The following is a 372-nucleotide window of genomic DNA, read 5'->3' as shown; positions in this document are numbered from 1 at the left end:
CTCCTCAGGAACAAGAACAGTCTTTCCCAAAGGGGTTAAACCCTAGTTAAGAAAAATCAAGGGCAAGTCAAAGGATTTCTTCAAGAACCTTCAGAAATATTAGATCTCTTTCAAGATCAGGATTTGTGGTATGCGTAGTGTTCATTTATGGATCTAATCCGTTCATAGAGCTCAAGAACCATGTTTTAAATATTATTTTGTAATCTTTTTGTGGTGATATTAGTATGTACATGTTGACAATTATTGTTTAAGTTTCAATGTGATGTCTAAAGGTGTTTTCATGGAATATATATGTTTGTTAATTGAAAACCATGAACTTTAGGTGGTTTAATATGGTGCAAGTATGAAACTCACCTATGCCTTAAAGAATGT

Source organism: Capsicum annuum, chromosome 10 (assembly GCF_002878395.1).
Source record: "Capsicum annuum cultivar UCD-10X-F1 chromosome 10, UCD10Xv1.1, whole genome shotgun sequence".
Classification (NCBI taxonomy): Eukaryota; Viridiplantae; Streptophyta; class Magnoliopsida; order Solanales; family Solanaceae; genus Capsicum; species Capsicum annuum.
Note: the sequence above shows the minus strand (reverse complement) of the source record.